This window comes from Anabrus simplex, chromosome 4 (assembly GCF_040414725.1).
Source record: "Anabrus simplex isolate iqAnaSimp1 chromosome 4, ASM4041472v1, whole genome shotgun sequence".
NCBI lineage: Eukaryota > Metazoa > Arthropoda > Insecta > Orthoptera > Tettigoniidae > Anabrus > Anabrus simplex.
In genome coordinates, this window is record NC_090268.1 from 343,024,471 (window position 1) to 343,035,746 (window position 11,276).

Genomic DNA, 11,276 nt, shown 5'->3' on the forward strand with positions numbered 1-11,276 from the left:
ATGTCACCCTCTTGTTGGTAGATTTACTGACATGTAAAAGAACTCCCACAACTAAATTCCAGCACCTCGGCGTCTCCGAAAACCGTAAAAGTAGTTAGTGGGACATAAAGCAAATAACATGATTATTATTATTATTAAAAGTTCAAAAAGTTTTGTGTATATATTTCTTGCGTACAATTGATCCAAGTGGGAAAATTGTGACCGAGGACAAATTTTATGATGATCGATGCGATTAAACGATAGTTCGAGGAACAATAGATGCGGGGAAATTTAACATTGGTTTATAAGGAACATTTTTGGGACCGAATAAATTGAACGATGAATGCAGGAAAACGACAGTTCCGCGAATGATACTTTGAGGTTCTACTGTATATACAACTTTTATTCATCATAATGTTAATGTGCAGTTAAAGAATTTTCTCACTCTGGATGTCTCGAACAACCAAGTTTTTCCATCAAAGATAGATTTTTCAACCTTAACAACAGGTCGTGACATAACTAAGAATGAGGAAATGACTTTTAAAAGAATGATTTCATGCTATAATTATCTAAAGATACATTAAAATACAAAACATTTCCTCATTGGTCAGCTTCAAGCTCTGTTGAAATTTTCACTGTCTGTCGAAGGCGCAATACCTTCATCCACCACAGTACACAACACTTAATCATTGCTCTTATTTTGTGTTGAAAAATGTGATCTTGTAATAAACAGGTCCTATTTTGGAAATAGTTTTCCCAGCATAGCATAATTGTTGTCTATTACCTTTATCTAACTCCAATCCAAAACATTTTTCCACAATGAATCAGGATTTCCATTGCGTGGCAGTTCATGCCAGGAATCAACTTCTATAGGCACACTTTTCAGTCCATCTTCAATGGGAAGAATTTTAGGATTCTTTGACATATTCATGAGAAAAACTCGAATACTTCACATTAATTTTAAACATTAACACAGAAAATCTGGTGAGTTTTAGGCATTCTTAGAAACGTGTTGCTTACAGTTATGTTTAAAGTTGTCATAGGAATGTCCAACATCTGGGTGATTTGCAAGCCGAAGATTTCCGAATGGCATAATCTGGCTTAATGCTGCGAGTAGGTAAGAACAAACTAACTGATCTGAACCAGTCTACTGTGAAGAACATTTCTGTATGCCGGCAGTGTGCTAGACAGCATGAACACGTATTTAATTAATAAGAAAAAAGCTTATTTGTATTCGTGTTTCATTTTATATAATGAAACTATGCCTTTGGTGGTTCATTATAACCCTACATAATTACCTACACTCAAGAAAACTAAATAAACACTACACTTCAACCTAATAAACACCTGGCACATAACTAGACACACTACTGGAACACACCAAACATAGTACACAAAATTCACAGGTAAAGTACAACTGAACATACACATAAGCCTAATTTTCCTCGCAAGATAGCCACTCGTAAATACAAATACAATTTTCCGCTCTGATGTCAACTTGAAATCGTCATTGCCCGGTTCTCTTCGTATGTATTCATAGTGGACCTCTGCTGAACTAAATAAATGCTACTAGTTCAGTTCATTTGTTCCTTTCATAGATCTCCAATAGTTGATTCGTTAGTATTCTCAACACAGAGCCATAGTACACCATTCGGAAATCTTTGTTGTCTTGCTCTGTAAGGGCTCAGCCAAGAAGCCCTAGTGCAGCCATCAGGGGCTAACGTTGAGTGTTCTCGCTGGCCCGTCGTGCGCAATGTGGCCATGAATGCTAATTAATGCTAGTTACAAATATAGATACTAAAGAGTAATGTAAATGTGCTATCCAGGTTTCTTTAGCATGTATTTAATAGGGCATGGCCTGGGACTTTGGAACAATGGCGTAATAACCACGGAAACGTGCTAGAGAGAGACGTATTAACCCGTTTTGAATGTATACTTTTTTTCGTTTCATGTGGCTATTTCTAGCCGAGTGCAGCCCTTGCAAAGCCGACCCTCCGATGAGGGTGGGCAGCATCTGCCATGTGTAGGAATGAATGTTCAGTCCGTCGGCACTAACGCTAGTGGGATCCTCAACAGCTCTGCCATCAGCTGTCATAGATGGCCTAGGCATCACTGAAGAGATGTACTAGGGAAATGAGGAGTGAGGTAGTTTCCCATTGCTTTCCTCACAGAGCCAGAGTTGCTATTACATATCAGTCTGCCAAGCCCACCGAAATGCATACACCAACCGACCCTATGAGCAACATTTTCACACCATTTATAACAGGGACTGGCTTCATAAGGATTGGCATTACTATCATCGCTCATACCTCAGTCACTTTCATATTGTCAAAGCCAAGGATAAGACAGAAAGAAATTTATGAAAGTAACAAAATTGCTCTAGCCTACACCAGAAGACATAGTGCACTGTAAACACTAGGTCCTGCCAGCAAAGGCATATGTGTAGGTAACTGCATGTTATTGTGGTGGATGATAGTGTTGTGTGTGGTGTGTGAGTTGCAGGGATGTTGGGGGCAGCACAAACACCCATCCCCCGAGCCATTGGAATTAACCAATGAAGGTTAAAATCCCCAACCCAGCCGTAAATCGAACCGGGGACCCTGTGAACCAAAGGCCAGTACGCTGACCATTCAGCCATTCAGTGGACACTGTGTGCAATAGTATGTGATGATTCAGAATTTTTTCTCTGTCATAACATCATTTAACAAATTGTGAAACCTTTTTACTATTTTATATACAGTAATTGAGTTCAAAGGTAACGAAATTACAGAAAAAAGAGACGCACCTTTTACTTTTATATTTAACACCAAAATTCTCTGAATCTACAGTCATTTGTTTAATATATGCAGATTTGCCATAAAAGTAATACCATCTACTTTAATGAGGGCTATTTGTCCTGTGATATAATTACAGTTACAAGTTCCATGAAGGGTATAATAATGGAATTACAGATAATAATAAAACTTTATTCACCATATTAATGTTCTAAATTAATGTTCAGTTAAAGATTTTTCTCACACTGGATGTCTCAAACAACCAATTTCTTCCATCAAAGGTGGATTTTTCAACCTTAATACCTGTAAGAATGAGGAAGTGACTTTTAAAAGAATCAAGTTTTCATGCCATAATTATCTAAAGATACATTAATAAACAAAACTTTTCCCCATTGGTCAGCTTCAAGCTCTTGTTGAATTTTTCATTGTATCACTATGACTACGCATCTTGGACTCTACACACTAACACACCTCACCATGGATACATCACAAGCTGTCTGATGCAATGGGTAACTGACACCAGGGATGGTGTGCGTGCGGCACAGGTTAATACGCCGGTGTGGTGCATGCGGTCGTCACATAACACATGTTGTGTACAATACGTCTGTCTGATGGTCAGGGGTGTACGCTATTTATCACCCCCTGCCTGTTCTAGTGTAGAACAGAGACCTGGGATCTTCGTGAGAGTGTGGCAGAACTGCTTGCGCCATTGTAATATATGCATTGAGATTGGAGGTCATCACTTTGAACAATTATTATGAGCTACATTGTTGTTATGAAGTGTATGCTGTGCCTGTCCATCTATATAAATATAATCGTAACGACCGTGTGTCTGTACATTGACTATTTTGGCCGAATTTCCGTAATCCGTTTTAGGTGTAATAATGACCATCTGCATGTTTCTTAGCTTTCATGTCTGTTTGATTATGTGAGTTCTTAGAAATTGAAAACTACTGAATATATTTCTGCCGAACTTGATATTTAGAATCCACCTGTCCTTGAGTAGGTTTTAGGGCCAATATTATTTCTGAATACCTAAATTTACTGGGGGTTTATCCGAAACCATGATTTTGCACTCCCTCAAAATTAATTAATGGAAATCTACAATCCTTAATGGACATCCATTTCTAAAACTTTTTTTCTCATGTGCATTTTTTCGACAGGAGGATTAATAAGTGATATATCATGAACGGTCGGTTTTGCAGGTTAAGTCCAGCGGACATAGCCCAAAAGGTGTTGTACATGGAGCAGATTCCTTATCTATCTAAATAAAATAGTAACGACTGTGTGTGACTGTCTGTACATTGACTATTTTGGTGAAATTTTCGTACAGCTACCCGTTTGAGGTGTAATAATGACCATCTGCATATTTTTTGGTGTATTTTCCTGAAAGTCCTAATTTTTACCCCCCTCACCCAACATCCAGATTGCGGCATAATCTGCCAGACGAGCAAGAAAATTGAAAACTGGCAAAATTATACATTTTAGCCTGTACCGGACGAAAAACTTCCAAGATCTTTCAATTTTTCACTTTTTATCCCTGAAGAATATCAAAATATGGATGCAATTTTAATGATGGTGCAGACCTTCGTTTCGAGGTATTTCATGGGATAAACGGGAAGTCCTATCACATAACGGATGGCACAATCTCCATTCTATTTGGAGTGATCTTCAACCTTGGTCTTATGACTTTATATCGTATCTCTATCCCTTATACGTTAGATTCATCTCTATTTCTTGATTTTAAGTAAATTTGGACTTTTTACATGCATAATTCACACTTTCAGTCACTTACAAGAAAGATAGAATCATCAAACTCTACACGAACATCGGCTCACCCAGTACCCATATGTAAGCCAAATACTATGTCACATAATTATCTGAAAAGTAATACAATGTAGGCCCTGTTCAATGTTTCTAACTCAGTCTGAGCCATGAATAGATGAGATGCGAGAAAATATCACAGGATCAGCCATTTAGGCTGCTAAATACTGCGTCCTGTGGTACAATCCTTTGTCGATATGACACCGTTTAGCAGCAGTTAATCTGTAAATGACAGTCTGCAATATTGTAAACATGCATATACTTTTGTTTGTTTATCTATATATGTTCATTGATGTCGATTTGTAACGATCGAGAAAGGGTGTGTCTGCTATTGTAATCAGTACTCCCCACACCGACTTTGACTTTAACTGGCAGTAGGAATGGGGTCCTTCTCTAACTCCTGTGTAACTGGCATTAGTAAGGAGGGCCTACCATTGTAATGAATCATTTACTTCTCGATTTGACTTGCAGAAGGTAAGGGAGAATGCAATTTTGTTCAAAACCTCCCTTCCCGATTGTGTTTGGCTGTAGGCCAGGGTGCCTGCCATTATATACAAATGTACCCATCTAAAATGTGACTAGCATTAGGCATAGTGGCCTGCTATTTTCATGGAAACTCACCAACTCTGTGTGGCTGGCAGCAGGAAACAGGGCCTGTCATTATAATAACTTCACAACTCAATTTTGACTGGTAGTAGGGAAGTTGCCTGCTATTATAATAAAAATTCCTCAACTTTAATATGTCTGGAAGTAGGAAAGGGGGCCTACCATTGTAACGAAAACTCCCCAAATCGATTGTGACCGCACTGTAGACAATGGGGCCTGCAATTATAATGTAAACTTCCCAACTCGATTGTGAATGGCAGTAGGCAAGTGAGCCTGCCGTTATCATCACAACTCCGCAACCCATACTTTACATTGGAAACAACGTATGGGGACCTCCCCATGCTATTTCACGGATAACGCTAAGAGACATGCAATTTTAAAACAATTTTATTTACTGCACGTACAGTATTTACTTCGATATCCGTATACAATGTAGAATATCGTAGCGAAGCACGGGTACATTTGCTAGTAACACAATAAATTTGCATTTCTGACCATTGGTTCCCTATCTCAATATAATCGGTTGTGGACCCACTATCACCTGTTTCAATTTGACCCAAAAGGTTTGAGACATCCTGTTTTTATTGCCCTTATTTTATGATGAAAAATGTGATCTTGTAAGGAACAGGAGATACTTTGGAAATTGATTTCCCTGCATAGAATAATTCTTGTCTATTTCCTTCGTCTCACACCACCTCATGACATTTTTCTACAGATGAATTAGGATTTCCATTGCTTTGCAGTTCATGCCAGGAATCAACTTCTGTCACTTTTTAATCTCTTTGATAGGAAGAAATTTATGATTCTTTGACATGTTCAGTGTGAAAAACTCCGATACTTCACATTCATTTAAAATATTAACACAGAGAATCTGGTGAGTTTTAAGCATTCTTTAGGTATTTTGCCATTGTTTATTTAGAAAATGTATATAATTTTCCACATCATGTTTTGGACTATGGATAGTTCTGATTTTGCTTCCTAATGCGGATGCCACATTAATAAAGTCAGAAGCTGAGCTTACTTCTGCTTTATTGGTCTCTTTATTTTCTTACACGTTGCTTTGCATCGCACCGACACAGATAGGTGATATGGCGGCGATGGGAGAGAAAAGGGTTAGGAGTGAGAAGGAAGCGGCTGTGGCCGTAAGTAAGGTACAGCCCCGGCCAGGTCAGGGGTTTTTAATTGTAATGATTAATATCCCTTGGCTGGGGACTGGGTGTTTGTGACATCCTAGATCTTCCCAGTATTTGCCTGGTGTGAAAATGGGAAATCGTGGAAAACCATCATCATGGCTGCCGACAGTGGGGTTCGAACCCACTATCTCCTAAATGTAAGCTCACAGCTGCGTGCTCTTAACCGCATAGCCATCTCGCACGGTTGTTGGTCATAATATTGATATGGACTGGTCTCTTTATTTCACCACAGTCTCATCCATAGGTCCCTTCCCATAACTTGTAGCAAAGAAGTTCCAAGAGACTTTGTTGTATGCACTCTTATAAGATTTCACTCTATCTGATGCATGTTTCTGTTTGAAATGGCTAGCTGCACCATCACTAAATCGAATAGAAATCAAGTAGAACAGTCTTTTCTCTATAGATTCTAACAAAGAAAAAGTTTTTAGGCATAATTCTGTTACTTTAATTGTAGTTGCATTACTGTTTCTTGTAATTTTTTTACCTGTTCTAACCCAATAAAATAACAGAATTCTAATAAAAATCAGATATGTTGGTCTTATTGTGTAATTAGAAAATCCTACAGTTCATTATTCTTATTTTTCTTGTTAAGATAATGAAGAAACCAATATGTTTTTCTTTGGCAATGGAATTGCTTTTAATGGAGCATATTATTGAAAAGTCATGATTAAAAATAGATATTCTGAAATAAAAAATAAATTAGCTAACAGAGAACCACGGTAATGTAATGTAATATTTCTCTGGAAGTTGCTATGGAGTGCGTACACAAATCTAAGGCTCCTAGTCCTGGGTAGCCCTTAAGTGAGCAAGAGATGCTAAGAATCCTTCCGGTGCTACATAGTTGTCTCGAGTTTGCATTACCACTTGAAATGTTAGAAGTCTGTATGCAGCAGAAAAGTTTGATCATTTGGTACAAGAAGGGAGACAAATGCAAATTTACGTACAGTATTAGGAATTCACAATTAGAATTAAGGAAGGTTCAACCTTTTCAATACAAAACGTGTTGTATAAGATGTTCACAACATATTATTTATTATATTATTAGAACCGGTTTCGATACTTATTGCACGGCCGGGCTGAGTGGCTCAGACGGTTAAGGCGCTGGCCTTCTAGCCCCAACTTGGCAGGTTCGATCCTGGCTCAGTCCGGTGGTATTTGAAGGTGCTCAAATACGACAGCCCCGTGTCGGTAGATTTACTGGCACGTAAAAGAACTCCTGCGGGACTAAATTCCGGCACCTCGGCGTCTCCGAAGACCTCAAAATGTAGTTAGTGGGACGTAAAACAAATAACATTATTATTATTATTGATACTTATTGCGTCATCATCAGCTACAAAAATCACGAATGGGCAAAGTACATATCATAAAAATTGCATAAATGACTCTTGCATGGCTAAATACAAATGATGGACTGCTTTTCTCCTTAAAGGCTAGAAGAAAATAAGTAAAATATGATGATGTGATGTGACACATAAAAGCGTAGTAGTTTGATGGGTGAGTATTGTGCATAAAATGCTTTGAACATAAAAGTCTGAATGTGATAATAAAACGATGTAGTAAAAACAATGTAGTAAAATTGTCCATTCTTCTGTTGTTCAATTAAGACACATAAGTCCAGGTCCGATGTTATATGGGGTTGGCAAGACCAACAAAAAGATTTTGTCAAGGCCGGGACACCTGATGTTAAGCGATTGAATAAGGTTGATCTTCAAATTAGTCTCAGCTCAACAAGGGTGGTGAATCTTAAAAGAAAGGAAAGAAAAACTAAGTTAGTGAAATGGACATCTAAATGGAGTCGCGGCCTTTCTAGCCTTTAAGGAGAAAAGCAGTCCATCATTTGTATTCAGCCATGCAAGAGTCATTTATGCAATTTTTATGATATGTACTTTGCCCATTTGTGATTTTTGTAGCTGATGATGACGCAATAAGCGTCGAAACCGGTTCTAATCTATATATATATAAAATAGCTTGTCCTGACTGACTGACTGATTCATCATCGCCAAGCCAAAACTACTGGACATAATGAAATGAAATTTTGGGGATACATTCATATTAAGATGTAGGTGCTCGCTAAGAGAGGATTTTTGGATATTCCGTTGCTAAGGAGGTGAAATTTGAAAATGAGTGAATCTATATCTCAAAACTTTAAAAGTTTACAAATGTAAAAATTGGTATTTAGAATCTTCTTTAAAAATAAGGAAATACGTATTTTTTTGTTTTCAGAAAATCCCAATAGGAGGGGTGAAAAAGGGTGAAAATGAGGGAAAATGGGTTGAATGCCTTTAATCAGGATACCGGTACTTATATCTCAGAAACTGAAGGTATTACAGACCAGAAAATTGGTACTTTTGATCTATTTTGAAAATAAACACGTATTTTTTGTTTTTGGTAAATCCAATTAATGGGAGTGTGAAAAGGGGGGTGAATTTTTAAAATCAGTGCATCTATATCTCAAAACTTTGAAAGTTCACAGATGTTAAAATTGGTATTTAGAATCTTCATTAAAAATAAAGACACACGTATTTTTTTGTTTTCAGAAAATCCCAATAGGAAAGGTGGAAAGGGGTGAAAAATGGGTTGAATGCATTTAATGAGGATACTTATATCTCAGAAACTGAATATATTACAGACCTGAAAATTGGTGTTTTGGATCTCCTTTAAAAGTAAAGAAACACGAATTTTTTTTGTTTTTGGAAAATCCAATTAATGGGAGGTGAGAGGGGGTGAATATTTAAAATGAGTGTATCTGTATCACAAAACTTTTAAAGTTTATAGATGTAAAAAATTAGTATTTAGAATCTCCTTTAAAAATAAAGAAACACGTACATTTTTGTTTTCGGAAAATCCTAATAGGAAGGGTGAAAAATGGGTTGAATGCCTTTAATGAGACTTTTTATTTCAGAACCTGAAGATATTACAGACCTGAAAATTGGTATTTGGGATCTACTTTAAAAATAAAGAAACAGGTATTTTTCGTTTTTTGAAAATCCAAATATGGGGGGGGGGGGTTTGAAAAGGGGAGTGAATTTTTAAAATGAGTGTATCTACATCTTAAAACTTGAAAAGTTTACAGATGTAAAAATTGGTATTTAAAACCTCCTTTAAAAATAAAGAAACGTGTATTTTTTGTTTTCGGAAAATCCCGATAGGAGGGGTGTAAAAGGGTGAATAATGGGTTGAATACCATTGTTTTAATTAAGCTATGGATATCTCAAAAATGAAGATGTTACAGACGTGAAATTTGATATTTGGATTCTGCTTTAAAGTAAAGAAACACGTATTCTTGAAAAATCCAATGAAGGGGGCGGGGTGAATGAATTGAAAAATTAATTGACTTAATTGTATTAGAATACTTACGCCTAATAAAATCTAAAGTTGTTACAGACGTGAAAATTGGTATTTGGATCTCCTTTAGAAACAAAGAAAACGCGTTTTTGATGGGGGTGGGGGGAATCATCTTGGTGGGCGGGTTTGAAAAGGAGTTGAATTCCTTTCATGAGGTCACATAAATCAAAAACTGAGGAAGTAAGAGTCGTGATAATTGGTATTTAGAAGATCGTTTACTATTAAAGAAACAAGGTTTTTGCCGGAAAATTCAATTCGGGGGGAGGGGGGTGAAAAGGAAGTGAAAAAAGTGAATTATTTTTATGGGGATACTTATATCTCAAAACTGAAGTTAATAGACGTGAACATTGGTGTTTGGAATCTCCCTTAAACATAAAGAAACATGCCTTTCTGTTATTTTTGTGGGGGGGGGGGGGGGTAAATAAACTTAACGGCGGTGGGGTGTAAAAGGAGGTGAGAATAGTTGATTTTACTGTTCATAATGTACTTATAAGGAGCCTCCGTTGCTCAGGTGGCAGCGCGCCTGCCTCTCACAGCTGGGTTATGTGATTCAAATCCTGGTCACTCCATGAGACATTCGTGCTGGACAAAACGGAGGCGGGACAGGGTTTTCTCCGGATACTCCGGCTTTCCCTGCCATCATTCATTCCAGCAACACTGTCCAATATCATTTCATTTCATTTGTCATTCATTATCCATTGCCCCAGAGGAGTGCGACAGGTTTCGGCTGCCTGCACAATTCCTATTGCCGCCGCCAGATGGGGGCTTTATTCATTCCATTCCTGACCCTGTCGAATGACTGGAAACAGGCTGTAGATTTCCGATGTACTTACTCTGATCATAAAGCGATCATTTTTTATCTTTCCTGGGTTCGTTTTCAAGAGCCATCTTTTTCTTCGTACAACGTTCTTAGATTACAGTACATTCTCCTGGCATATAAATAAAAATTTAAACACCTTTGAAATAAACGATAGGAATGAGATTGACCGTCCAATTGTTCACCTCTATAATAAGGTCAACAATGCACGGAATATGTCATTCGTAACACCAGAAATCCCGCACACTTGGCTACGCGCGACAATGGTGCTGATCACATTGTTAACAACGACCGTGGCAGCAGATGTAGTTTACCGCCAAGTAGCGGTCTTGCATCTTGCTGTGGGGTCCAGAACATCTATAATAATAATAATAATAATAATAATAATAATAATAATGTTCTGGACCGTCGTCAAATGTGCAGACCGCGCTGGAAACGGGTCCTGGGCGGGTAATGACTAAGGGCGCTGTCACACAGGATCGATCGAACGACTGCGATCGACCGACTAAGAAAACAAACCTACAGAGGGCAGTGGCACCAGTCACACAGCATCGATCGTCAGCGATCAACTACGAGCGATGAAGATCGACTGGTTTGTGAAAACAAACGTGTCCGTTTTTCAGTCGCAGTCGTTCGATGATGGCGGACGCAACATAGTCATCTGTTGATGAAATCGAAACATTAATTTGCTTAGTGTATGAAAACAAAGTGGTGTATAATCCTAGACTCCCTGGATAT